We start from the raw sequence: 13,138 nt of genomic DNA, 5'->3' as shown, positions 1-13,138 counted from the left end.
GGCGTAACACAACTCACAGCAGGAGGTCTGCTTCACTGAGATCTCACCACTTTGTTCCATCTGAAAAACACTACACTTTCCACATACTGTTTTGTATATTAAAAAAAACTAAAACTAAAAACGGTTTCTTAGACACTGTTTCCTGAACTCTAGTGCCAGAGAAACAAGACTGTGTGTATGTACACATATGCTTAAAGGAATCAACATGCCTGCAGCTTAAATTTTTTTGCATCTATTCATCTTGCTACACCCTGATAGCATGCAAAAGAATTTACAAAAATTATTATGCTAGCAGAGAAGGTGAAAAAATGATTATGTTGATTTTTTATTTTTTTTAACTGTCTTTTAAGAAGCTGCTGCTATAAACCTCCTCCAAGACTAGAGCAAAACTGAACCTGAAAGTTGGTTGTAAGTGTTTTGAGGACCTCTAGATCTATCAATGTATTTCTTAGAAAAGGTACATCTCCATATCTAACACAGCTCTTCAAAGCAGGATTTACATTCCAGAAACCCAACCCATTATTGTTGCAGAAGACCAAGAGATCGCTCATCACTGGAGCTCTGCAACAAGGATGCAGACAGGACAGCTTTGAGATGAACCTATTGAGAAAGAAGCAGAGAAAAACCTGCTTATTGCATCCCATGGTGAAACACTTGGACTGCAAATAGGCGTTTCATCACCAACTGAAATAGAAATAAAATCAGAGAAGACAGAGATACAATGGTAATGTTTTAAAAACAAACAAAAAAATCTAAGTTACAACTACTACAGGTCTACTCTTTTTCAGCATTATTTGGGCCAGCATGACGGTTCGGAGCCGATTTAGGGGGAAGTGGCAAGCTTTAATACGAGATACCAGAGTCCAGTTCACCATACAACCTCGTGATCAAAGCCAGGAGACTGAGGGGAAATAAGCCAGCTGAAATTTGAAGCACAGAACAGAAATACTGACGAGTTTTGGAGTATAAAATAATTTTCTAAGTTCAGAGGTTGTGCTCTAGCATTTCCTCTAAATCATCTTTCCATCCTTCAGTAAAACATGACAATAGGTACTGCTTACCCTAGAAAACAGAAAGAATAGATTAAAACATCTTTGTGTGAATTTCTTTTTAAATTTCTCATTCACAGTTCGGAAATCTTGGGCGGGGCAGGGAGGAAAATTCTAAAAACACAGCTCCAAACAGCTGGCAATTCCCCTCTGAGGAAACTGGGGAGATGTAACCAACCTCAAAATCTACTCTGAATAAACACACAGAATAAAACAGTATAGAACTCCATAGTTTATTTTCAGTTTGTGACTGCTCATTTAATGCTTTTTGGTTACAAAATGCATTGACAGTATGCCTGACACACCTCTTTCTGGTCATTTTCATCAGAACTTAAGGTTACATTAGTGATTTTATCATGATCAGCGGTTAGCTTTCAATAATAGTCTTCAGTAACACTCCCCCCAAAGTAGAATACTTTGAAGTTACAGGATTTACAAATCTGGTGAAGTTTGTGTTCCTTTAGCTTGACAGTCAGTGTTCATTTTTTAGCCAGTTTCCCACCCTACTGTTGACATATGCAGTAATATTTTTAGAGATCATGGATTTCTAATGCTAAAAGGCATGTGCACCCAATGTTACCACAATGCAATCACACAACTGTTCAAGAGAAGCCTTTCAGATAGAGACATTTAAATGATGCTTCACAAATAGAGTTCATAAGTGATTTTTAATTCCTAGCAGTTGTTACTCACTCTTCTTTCCTTTAGAAGAGCATTTATTCTATTTCACTGTGATGGGCAATATGATTTGCAGCTTCACTGCAGCTCCACTGTGAAGGCAGATGAACTGCCATGAAACGGACAATGAGAAGCAGACAGGACGCACATAGGCGCAGGGAGAACAGAACAAAGAATCACAGGGAGTGGGGAAAAATAAACTATATAATAGCTGCTGCTTGAGAACACTAGCTGGAACAAACAGGGAGGCCACCAACTATCATTACAAGCGCATGTTTCTTTAGCAGTTGCAAGGAGAATTGCACACAAGAGGGGGCAGGGGATCTGCTATTAATCATATTATATTCATTGTTCCCTTGATGCTGCTGGCAATGCTTCAGGAGACTCCCTCAATTCCCAGATAAAACTGCAGCGAGAACAGCAGTGCTCCAAGAACAGCCCACACTGAACCTTCACAATCTTGTCCTACTATGCTAACACTGCCGTAAACTGAACACTTTTTAACCACTGAACTGCTTATTGAACTTAATTTTAAAAAAATCCAAATCACAGCAGTTGAGGGCTCCTCCCCACTCAAATCTCTCATTAGGAAAATGAACACACTGTATAAATCTGATGAAACTATTTGCAAGAACAAGCCGCTAGAGGTGAAAACATCAGCCTGAAGGAGTCAGGAATCAAGTTTCTTTGTTGAGGAAGAGTTCTGAATGTTATCTCTAAGTAAGGTGCTGAGTGACTCCTTGATTAAGTGGCACTTAACATTCAGTAAGTTTAATGTTCCAGCAAGAACAGCAGGCCGATACCTGTGCCTGGGAGTGGGGGAGGGAGAAAATGGCAGCTGATGCAGTGAGGTAACCCAAGTCAGCTATTCTTTTGTCAGTGAAAAGGCAGACATGTTTAAGTGGAAAGAAACATGGATTAACTAAATCTCGTATTCATACTTCATTGAAAACGTAATGCTGCTTTAATTTGTCTGGTTTGGCAAAGCTACAGAGGGAAGGTGGATTTTCTCGACCACAGATATTTTTGATTTTTTTTTTTTTGTGTGACAAACTCTGCATAGTATGAAAGCGACACACACTCTAATTAGGTCCAGAATTTGTTAAGAGTCTCCCTACCTAAATAAAAATTCCTAACAGTGGCTACCATGGGCCTCTGACACTTTGCAGGTTGGCAATGCAGTTCAGCTGGCACTACTTGTCTCCCAGACTGAACAAATATATTCTTTTGTTTAAGGAAGATACAGAAGTATAGAAAAACAGTTACAGTTAGGTAAACATGTATTTAACTAACACACCAACTTATGACCTAAGTAGTAATAGTGAGACATTTCTACTTCGGATCTCAGTAAGGAGAAACCAATTCAATCTTCAAAAAACCCAACACGTTTATTAAGCAGCAGAGCTCACTGCAGCCAGCGTGCCTGATGACTCATCCTCCCTTCTCCACTTTCTAATTAGCCGTGATAGTCAGCATCAATTTGATGGTTGTTTTTTGTTGTTGGGTTGGGGTTTTTTAACCACACAAAAACCATCTTGGAAGTCGAAAAATGGACTGCTACTTGTTTACTAATCAGAGTTTTAGAAGATAGCTGGCACTAGCAGCTAAGACAGATTCCAGCTTTACCGTTAGCTGGACACGCAAACTACTTGCTTGTGCTTGTCCTCCCCCTCCCTTGGAGGGGCTGCATGCGGCACGGCACGATCACAGAGAATAAATACAGGAAAAGGGGGGAAAAAAAGCCCTCTGCTCTTGGCAAGGGGAAGGCGTTCCACAAGAACTGCTACAGGGTCAAAAGTTTACCGTGGTTTCAATTTCACCTTTTCGCAACCAATGAGAGCGCGGCGGCTCCAGACAGAACCGCGGGCGGCAGCGCGGCCCTTAACTCCTTGCGGCCCGGCCCGGCCCGGCCCCGCCGCGGGGGCAGCCGGCGAGGCTGGCCAGCGGTCCGAGCGGAGCGGAGGAGGCAGGCTGAGGCAGAAAAGGCCCTCAACTCTCCTCAACTCTCCCCTCCGTTCGTCTCCTCCCCTCCGCTTCGGGCAACGTACGCAGCTGAGCGTCCGGCAGCCTCCTGCGAGTTGAGCGTTTCTTTTAGCATGGAAATGAGAGGGAGCAGGAGCTGTGCTGCAGCAGCAGTACGCCAGTGAGTCAGAAGTTAGGAGCTGCAGAAGTGGGTCCCCTTACCCTCAGTGTAGTTGAAAACCAGGTCAGTAATTTAAGGGATAGGACTGATACTAGGCCGTATCAAAGCAGCACTGAACTATGGAGCGGTAAGTGGCAGCAGCGAGATAGTGCTGGCAAACAGGAAAGCCTGACCTTGCAAAAGGGGAGGGAAGGAGGGAGAACACCAGGACAGAATTGGCGGAAAGGATTCTGAATGCGCAGTCCAGAGCTGCAGTGATTTAATTTGCTTCTTGTCAAACGAGGAATGGGCCTTGCCCTGGCATAAGGCTGGGCAGCCCAAGGAGTACTGCTGCCCACTGTCCAAGCCCCACAGTGCCATTAATAGTACTCTGCTTCAAGATGTTGATTTCAAAACAAGTCATCCTCCATCTACTCCAAGAAGGATGGACAAGGAAGTTATGGCTCTTGTGTACAAAAAGGGTCAGCTCTTCACAGTTTTGCCTAGGAAAACAAGTAATACCTAGCCACAGAAGTACAAAACGGTCTGGACGCAAGACAGTTATAATAGATTGTCTTGCTTTGACCCAGAAAAAGAAAATGCATCTTCATCTCCACTGATTTTAAGATTACAGAACTAGAAGAAGAACAGAAAACAGGTTTCTTGTTCCCCTGTATGCTTCTGTTCCGTATCAATGGTTCCAAGTTCTGTCATCTCCTAATCAGTAGTTCTGGTTTAAAATTTTAATGGAGAGAATTACGACACAAGCTTTCCAGAGTCAAAATATCATCATTAGCAATGTAGTTTCATCTCAGGGACTACTGATTCGGTGAATCAGACCACGGTGGGGTATCCCAAAATCTGTGCTAGGACCAGTTTTATTCTCCAGGAGGTTGATGAAAATACTGACGACAGCAAATACCGAATGACAGAATCTATGACTGTGTTTGCAATCCACTTGATCTTGGAAAGTCAGTGTCAACTACACTTAAGCACAGAAAGCAACAGATTTATCACCTCTTCATTGGCTTTGCAGACTACAAGGAAAGAGGACTGAAGCACTTTTAAGTAAAGATGTGGATGAAGAGTTCTCAGTTTGGTGCAATAACAGACAACACGAGGCAGCATGAAGAGAAGTGTATAATGCACGTAGTTAAGGCAAATTCAGTAGCAAAGGAACCTAAGAGTATGTTCAACATAGCAGAAAGACGTAGGGTTACACAGAGAGCTTTAATTGAATGGTTAGCAACTCTCACTTGATACCAGGTAGAATAGGCAAGTCATTGCATATATTTGCAAGGTAAACAACATGGAATTAAACCATTCCAAAACAGGCAGCAGTCCTCAGGAAACACTTCAGAACATGTATGGTAGCATACTCAGATCTCCAACACACTGCAGAAAGAACAACAAGAGTCTGAATATAATTGTGAAGGGGTAAAATGAGTAAATACGCCATCAACACGCAGGAGGAGTTTATGCTGAAGATGCCAGTTAAAGTAGAACTCAGTTTTCCAAACCCTAAAACCAACCAGATAGTAGATTGTTCAAGATAATGCACATGACCACCTAAGGGGAAAAGAAACATTAGTCAGTTAGCAGCTATTACTAATTCTCCAGAAAGATGCAGTTTGAAAATTGGTATATTATCTTACCCCAGAACCTTAAAGGCTTTCACAGCACTTTGTAATGATGAAAGATACTCTAGTCGTGGCCCTCTGTATATGTCCCGAGAAAGGATGAAGACAGATACTCTTACAAACAGCTATGGCAGCTGAAAATACTGCCAACAATCTTCTTTTTGTAACTCAATTCACAAAATAGTTTTAGGCAAGAAGATAATAATGAAAAACTCTTAAAACCTGGTTCAGAAATAGTCAACCACACAATTTGAGAGCAGCCAATGAAAAATAATTTCCAGATGGTGGACAAGGTCAAACAGTGATTTCTTCAACAGGCGCAGGTAGATTCCTTTCTCAGCCTATGCAAATAGGCATAGCAGCTCAATGCTACTATGTGGTTAAGTTTAATGCCTTGCTAACAAGATGCCTGCTAACAAAAGATGCAGTGATTAAAATACATCAAGTCAGAAAGTTAAAGACATTGTGAGAATCTCAGCTGATTGAGATCATGCCCTACTACCAGGTTTTTCTACTCTAGTTCAAAAAAGGTAAGACACCAATGAAAATGCTAACAAATAATGCTGTATTTTCATAGTTTAGCTAGGCTAAAATACAGTTTTGCCAATAGTAATTTAAGACTTAACTACATATATAAAAACCTATTTTCCTCTCAGTAAAAAGAGCAGTTTGGTTTTGTTGTTTTACCTTCTCTAAATACCACGTCATTTTAGAGAAATTCGTTTAAATTGAGATATCATAAATAAATTCCCTTTTTATAAGATGGCCTCATTTTAAAAGAAAATGGATGCTATAAAATTTTACATCAAGTCAGCATGTTACCAAGAAGCTTTTCTGTGTGTTCTGAATTTGATTAATACAAGCCAAGGTCACTTCCTGAAAGATGCCTACCACTGCAGCTGCAAGCAAACTAGACTCCTCTGAGCTCAAAAGCTGGGGGATGGGAAGACGACACTAGCAATTTCTAACACTGTCTCCAAAAATACACTAATTGCAAAACTTGAGTAATATTTAGAAGTGTTTACTAGATTACCACACAAGTAACCTACTGACTAAGGTGAGTCTGTATAATCGTGTTTTCAAGCAGAAAAGATTCACAATGATGCACCACCACATCTGCAAAAAAAAAGGTAATTGAGGACCCTTTATTAAACTTTATGCAATTCTCTTTAAAATGTACTACTTTTTTTTTTTACTATGTATGTTTTATTATGCAGCTCATGAAGCTAATAGGAGACTGCCCTTGAATTAACAGCATGTCTCAGTCCTCCTGAGACTGTGAGGCTCCACCCAATCTACACTCTGTCCTATTCTGAAGCCATTTAGGAAAAATAGTTTAGGAAAGCATGCAAGCTCTTTCCAGAAGTCTGCAGCATGCATTTTTCCAGTTTCTGAAGACTATACCTATTGTTTACAAACACAATTAGAAATTAGCTGTGTTCACCTGTAATTTTAAAGATATTTCAAAAGTTATTTTAAAAACATGTCACATTTGCATTATGCATGAGGCCAAACAGATGTAGTTTCTTCCATTCCCAGACACAGTTAAAGCTTACAGGTCCTGAAAAAAAGACCCATGCCAAACAAAAGAGTATTTTTTGCTTTTTGTGTGTACAAATAAAAACATTCTACAATTTGGAGTACCAAACAGGAGGGGAACAGATTGCTGAAAAACATTTAAAACCACACACCAACAGACATTTCTACAAGGGCATCTGTTAGTCTAAGAAAGGGGCCCCAGTGACTTTATTTATGAACACACACACTCAATTTAATAAACTTCATCTTTAAAACAGCCTTGATACACCCAACATTGCAACTGAAGTTTCACACCAGGCTAAAATTAGGAGGATCTACTAAATGAAAATTAATTTTGACAAACTGGTGCACTAAAAGGAAAAGGACATTGCTGGTTTCAGGTGGGCATCTTTGCCTGAAATAAAAAAATACACTAAAGCATATCATTACCTATGCAGGCACAGCTACATCTGTGGTTAAGGATGCCTAACATTTTCCATTACAAAAGCCTGTTCTAATTGTTTAATGACTGTCTCTCACACACCCCTCAGAACTACTTTTTGTGGAAGACTTGCATAAAATTGGTTCAGACACTTAAAAACAGAGTGGAGAATTCAACTGAAGAAAATACAACCTTCTATTCAATCCAGGAAGTTAAAGCTTTAGAAGAGAAACTGATCAAATGCCTGAACAAGCTAAACTTCCATCGTGCTGCTCCAATGAAGGTACCTGTACAGACGGTAAGTGCCTTCAAAGTCTTTGAACATGCTCAGTTTGTTTTAAACCACTTGCCAAGACCCTCAAGTATTTTATCTAACCAAGGTAGCTTTGTCACTGCACACCTCCTCCTTGCTGACAGGATAGAACATGCTTTATCACTGCATTATAAAGAGGAAGAGCAGCTTCTTTATAAACCTGCCAGCTACGAAGCAGTTAAAGTGTCTGGCAGCACAGTAGCTAGTGAACAGGGACATTTTTCTAGGTTATACTGCCCCACCCATACACAGCATCCACAAAACATGAGGCAGCAGGAGGATCAAGGGCTTAGCAAAGGCCACCCTTCTGCCCCCCTCCCCCCCCCCCCCAGTTCAAGATCTCCGTTGAAATCGCGGATGGAGGTCTCAGCCAGCAGTGCTCAAAGACTATGCTCCTGCCCTTCTAGCGGCTAGCCCATGTAGAAAAGCACACACAATCCAGTGACCAAAGTGGTGTGGATCTGCTCTGTGGGATTCCAGATGACAACCTTGCTGGCAAACAGAGCAGAAATTTCCTTATGGCGAATTATACTATTTTTTCCATATGCTTTTTAAAGGCATAAAAAAAGTTAGACTGAAAATACTGAGGTTGTGAGGTTATAAAAAAAAAAAAACAACAACAAAAAAACCCCCAAACTTTAAAACAGCATTGTCAACTCCAACTCTCAGCACTTCTTCCTTTAACCCTTATTTTGCATACTTAAGCACATTGCTGTGTAACTGCTTATTAGACTCTGTGTGGGAATGGCACCTATCAGCTCACAGAAAAGACTACTATAGACTTACGTCTGTTGTATCATCTCCAAAGTGCATTATTATTTCAGCAACCATGTTCGCTTTACTATACAGTGATAGATAAAGGCTTCATAAATGGAGAACTGAAGTCTGTCAAGGACCTGTAACCTAACTTGGCCTTTGCCCAACATGGGTACATAGGGAGTTTCGGTGACATTCAAATTAGGACACAAGGCTTTTTTTTTCCTATGACGAGTAAACAACACTGATACATACTGCCTTGATTATGACAGATCACAACTTCCGATTAAGAATATTAATTCAGAGCAGACTTTAAACTGGCATTTAAATCACTGATTTAACTGTTGGAAATATTTACACCCATCAATAAGGGCACATGAGTGGCAGCGAAATATAGTCCATAAATCACATTGACTTGCCTTAGGCACATTTTGCTAGTCAGCAGATGCAGTACTTACAGACATTTATTCATGTGTCTGCACAATAACGAAGCTATAGAATTAATGTCAGTAAATATATTATTTTATAGTGTAAACCAACTAATTTTAATCAAAGCTCCAGATACATTACCATTTTTAAAACGTAGATGCATATTCTGAAAAAGTGTTTCAGGGCAGGGGGGAATGCAGCTATACATTAGGGGTTTCCATATTACATATGCACAGACTCACACAAACTGGCTTCAATGGGGTCTAAATGCCTAGTATGTTGGAGTGCTTCTGAGAATTCTACTTAGTATCTCTTTTCATCAGGCTACTAAAATAGATATTTTTTTTTTTAATTTATTGGAACACACATCCCCTTTGCTTTTAAAATTAGATCTTGTTACCCTCTGATCTAATAATAAAAGGCCTGTTAATGAAGTTTCCTGAGTTTTTGGCATAACTAGACTCTCAAATTTGAGTGTATAAGATCAGACACTAAAACCAAAGTAAGTTACTGAAGAAAGGAAAACAAAACAGTTTAAGTTTTCCATGCATAATATCAGTGCTTGTATATATTTACTTCATTGTAAGGAGTAAGTACAGCTACTTAATACAAAGGTGACATTTCTAAAACACAATTTGACCTTGAAATATGGAAACTTTCCTAGCTCAATGCTGTAATTAAAATCTGATTGAGTGTACACAGGTACACTTAGTATGGCCGCAAGAGGTTCATTTAGTTCAACACAAATGCTTACTGTTCAAAATGTGAAGTGACAGTTGTCTATCTATAGTATACCAATAAATCTGAGCATTTCATTAGTTAAAAATCCCCTTTCCTCTGTTTTTTTTCATAGACTTAAGTATATTTCATATTCATAGTGACCAAAGCATAGCGGAGTACCTTCAGCTAAACTGCAAAATAAAGGCAGAACAGAATCACTCCCAAATTTGGTTAATTTGCCTCTCCACAGTAGTCAGGTTATCTCTTTATATTTCAAATGTTGCCCATCCACTGTGTACTAATGGTTATGACACAGAACATCTGCTAAAATCTATTGCACAAAACTGAAAGCTGTAATGTTATTTTGCATGTAGCTAGTAGATTCAAATCTTAGCTTTCAGGTGTCAATTACTTAAAAATTAAGCTAAAATGGAGGAGGATAAAACCCCAAAGGTTGGTGTCTTTGTTCAATGCTATACAAAACAGAAATAGTAACTAGAGAGATATTATAGACTGGAGAGTCATAGAGCCTCCTCTGAGGCCTACCACAAAAGGGCAAGAGGCAAGTTTTACTACCTGCAACAAGTTACATTTCAGTTTTCAAATAGTGATTGAACACAGGAACCAGTTCCAGCCAGCCTATGGAATCTCTATCCTAAGAGACCTTCAAAACTTGACTGAGCAAAACCCTGGCCAACCAGCTCTAACTTTGTTCGCAGTGTTTAGATTGATGCTAGCATCATTTCTCTATGATTTTGAGTAACACACTGTCATCAGAGAATTATGTATGGTAGCACAATTATAAACTGGTACCATTATAACAATGGGCTACTAAGACAAGAGAGCACTTTACAATTGATCCTACTTCGTCTTAATTTTAGGATGTATTACCCCATTCTTTTTGGTACAGATTTAAGCAGGTATGTTTTATTAATCTCATGTATGCTTTACATTTTGCATACATCCATTAATACTCCCATCTTTAACGGATACTAAGTATGGATTCCTGACCACAACATTAATTCCTACCTTCAAGGATTTTTATTTTCTTCCATTTATGAGAAAAAGCAGCATGCTTTTGACTAAGGCTCTCAATGCCATCTGGATTATTTTTTTTGTCCAACTTTTCTATGCTTTACAAAGAATTTCCATTGCATAAAAATCTTATGCTTCTAGTTTTTTTAATGTTCTATTAAAGAAGCAATGCCTTCAGTTTCACTAAAAAGACATTTTCCAACAGATCTCACACTAAACTCCCTACAATTCCTGCAGCAGGCTGAAAATCAGTTCTGCTTATGAAAGTTTTTATACAAACGGCACTTCTCAAACACTGACGTTTATCTGCAGAACTCTTCAGAATGACACTACCACCATTAGCGTAGAAATTCCAAGTAATTTTAGGAAGATTTGCAGCCATTCTGGAAGTTAGTATAAGAAGTCAGTGACTGCCAAAAACAGAAAAAGGGATCATCACATCCTTCCCTTCAAGTGCCAAAAAGTTTTGTAATGTTTTGTTTCAGATCCAGTGTCTTCCTTGTTTGTAGATAAATGGCTAAGTAGTTGTGTAGTTTCCATCACATTAGGAAGCAATTTTATGTATTGTTATGTAGTGCACTAGAGGAAACACCAGGATAGAGATGTTGAATTTTATTATTACTTTTTCTTACGTGCATTTTATCTTTAGTTCATATACAAGTAGACCAACCAAATTGTATTGTACATTCAATAAAACCCTGAGCTGGGGAGCCATTGTTTGAGCATTTGTCTGCCAATAAGATACCCAAGATGCATCCACCATGATTTAAACAACTCATGTTCTCTTTTACCAGACCTCCAGATCATTCTGCAGTTTAATTCAAAGCTTAACTTGATGCTAAGCTTTAAAGTTAGTATTCAGCCTCACCTCTGCACTGTGAGGTTTTTATATTAGCATCTGGTAAGCATATCAAACATGGTAACTAATTGATTAGCACCAGTCATGAATTTATGTCATACAACTGGAGTATATCAGCTATACAGCATGGTTTATTCAATGTGTTTTCTTGTCAGTAAACACCACACTGCATTTGTCCAGTTAAGTGACCTTCTATTACAGTACACCACAGTTACACAGAACTTGTAAAAGAAAGGGAAGTTATGTTTAGGTACACTGCAGTCAGAATCTTATATTCTTGGGCCCTGTCAAAATTATTAGGAGAAAAGTTACTAGTATTGTCTCTAGGCACAGCATAGCTTTAATGTTCTCTTTTTAAAGCCAGCTAAGCATTTTTAGTGTACCTAATAGTCCCTTAAAAGTTCAGAAAGCTACAAAACCTTACCTACACTTGAGTTTTCACCAGTAGGAAGCTTACTTTGTTAGATTCTTATATAGATGAAGCCTATAAGTAACAGTGTACATACAATAACAGGATAAACACAGCATACCATGGAGGGAACAAAAGAAAAAAGCATACAAAACTTAAGTCTGATGTCATTAATTCTGTCTTACAGAATAAAAACGCTGTGATTTAGGTTTTTTCATTGCAAGTAGATTTATGACGACAATATGCTTAGACAAGTGTCTCCATCCAGTCAAGAGCAAAAGTTATTTATCCCTTCTCTCTACCACATACTATTTACCTCAGTGTGTCATCTGCCTGCAAATCATTGCTTAGGAAGTATAACATTTTAATGAGCAGAGCTATATGAAACAAAACACAATCTTTTCTGTGCTTTGAGGAGATCATTCTCCAAAGGTTTTCCTTCCACTATCTCCTTTTATTTTTTTCATTTTGCTTTAACCTTACCTTATTTTAATCAAGCCAGCTCACTTGAATTTTATTTGAGGGCACTGCTAAACTGCAGAGCAAAGAGGTTGGTCTTATCACAAAAGGTTACTCTGAAGGAGTGTGCTTCCTTTCTTGAGACCAAAATCCCACTGAATGGAATGTCCAGACCAGTTATCAGTTTTACTACTCTCAAGCAACAGGTATAGAGCTTGACACATTAATCTATTTGAGTACTGAAGGCTATGTATTTGAGAACTGAAATTATGACGAAAAAACCCAACCAAACAAAACCCAGCAGTGATTAGCATCATATCCACTCTGGGCCCAAAGCAGCTTTAGCTAAGAAATCCTGTTTCATCACCGTTGTTTCAAAAGAACTGTTCTGAGCAAAGTATTCACATCATTGGTTACTTCAGAAAGAAGAAAACTCTAGTATCAGTGATACAAAGAATTAAAACGTAAAGGCAGATATATACACAGATGCATGCTACCACTCCATCCCACAACTTTTAAGAGCAACATCCTTTAATGGCCCAAGTATCCCCCAAAAGCCTATTAGAATTAGATACTACCATACATGCTGAGGCCTGGTCATACCACACATTTCCTCCAGTTTAAGGGAGGTGGAGGAGAGCAAACTATACACAATATTAATATAGAACATAAGAAAATACCTTTATTTTTCTAAGTGAATTGAAATTAT

General features: G+C 38.9%; 1 protein-coding gene across 8 annotated transcripts in view; it reads right to left on the bottom strand.

Moving 5' to 3' along the window:
- Positions 1-13,138, bottom strand: part of NCOA3 (nuclear receptor coactivator 3) — an 88,354-nt gene that overhangs the window by 53,293 nt on the left and 21,923 nt on the right. For 2 of the 8 annotated variants that reach the window (XM_049816405.1, XM_049816408.1), the window contains exon 3: positions 517-600. The exons of 5 other annotated variants lie outside the window; for them this stretch is intronic. The gene's annotated coding sequence lies outside the window, so the exon portion shown is untranslated. Of the gene's footprint in view, positions 1-500; positions 601-13,138 lie in introns of all 8 variants that reach the window. One more of the 8 variants, XM_049816407.1, reaches the window with a different exon arrangement.

Source organism: Accipiter gentilis, chromosome 14 (genome assembly GCF_929443795.1).
Source record: "Accipiter gentilis chromosome 14, bAccGen1.1, whole genome shotgun sequence".
Classification (NCBI taxonomy): Eukaryota; Metazoa; Chordata; class Aves; order Accipitriformes; family Accipitridae; genus Astur; species Astur gentilis.
This window is presented reverse-complemented; position numbering and strand designations above follow the sequence as displayed.